Below are 1037 nucleotides of genomic sequence, written 5' to 3'. Positions count from 1 at the left end.
GGGGCCGGGGCCCCCAGTGGGGCAGGGGTAGGGGCAGGGGCCGGGGCCCCCAGTGGGGCAGGGGTAGGGGCAGGGGCCGGGGCCCCCAGTGGGGCAGGGGTAGGGGCCCCCAGTGGGTTGCCATTGCTCCTGCTTCAGCTTGCACATGTGTTGAAGACATAGGAATATGGGAGATTTTATTTAAACTTGCTAAGCAACTGTACACCAAACAGTTAAGTGTAGTTAATTTTGATTTTAAAATTTGGGTTACTCCAAGGTGGGGGACTGGGCTACGCAAATCATCTGTTTTACTGCAAAGTGGTGATACTGATAGCTAACACCTACTGCCATTAATTTGGTTTTGTTTATCTTCCAAATTAAGAAATAGTTGTTGGGTTAACTTTGGAACCGGCACATGCAGAAAACATACCTGAGCAATGTTGATTGATTAATGGACAGCAAACAATAATATGGCTGGTGTTAAACTTCCTTAATACTTTCTGTTTAAATTATTGTATGACATTTTTGAAACACTTTCAGGTGAAAGCATCAGATGCTCAAAGGTTATTTTTTAGGTGTGACTTGGCTTTGTTAATGAATGTTCATTAATCATCTCAGATGGATTTACAAGCAAATGTGCCTGAAACTGAGGTTAGACTACTTGTGTAGTAAGCAAATTAACATCTCTGCTTTCAGAAGTGGCTGTCTTCTCACTCTGATTTGTGAGCCCCCTTTTTTAAAATTTTTACCCACATCTTCATGCTAGCAGTTAATCCACATTCCCCTCTTTTTATTCAGCATGTGAGCCTATTCATATTTGTATCCTTTGAGTAAGCATTTACTGTAAATTCAGCTCCAGCCAAGTAGAGCTAGTTTCAGCAACTAATTTGGTACAGTAATCTAATTTAGGATTTTGGTATTAATCTGATTAATGGTCAGTTACTGGGTAAAATCTAAATGGCAGCTTTGGGTGAATTGTGCTTTGAAGCAAACATAATGGAGTGACTTGGTCTGAAACCCAAACTAGGTAGCTTCTACAAACTTATGCAGAATGGTGG

This window comes from Rhincodon typus, chromosome 29 (genome assembly GCF_021869965.1).
Source record: "Rhincodon typus isolate 14 chromosome 29, sRhiTyp1.1, whole genome shotgun sequence".
Classification (NCBI taxonomy): Eukaryota; Metazoa; Chordata; class Chondrichthyes; order Orectolobiformes; family Rhincodontidae; genus Rhincodon; species Rhincodon typus.
Note: the sequence above shows the minus strand (reverse complement) of the source record.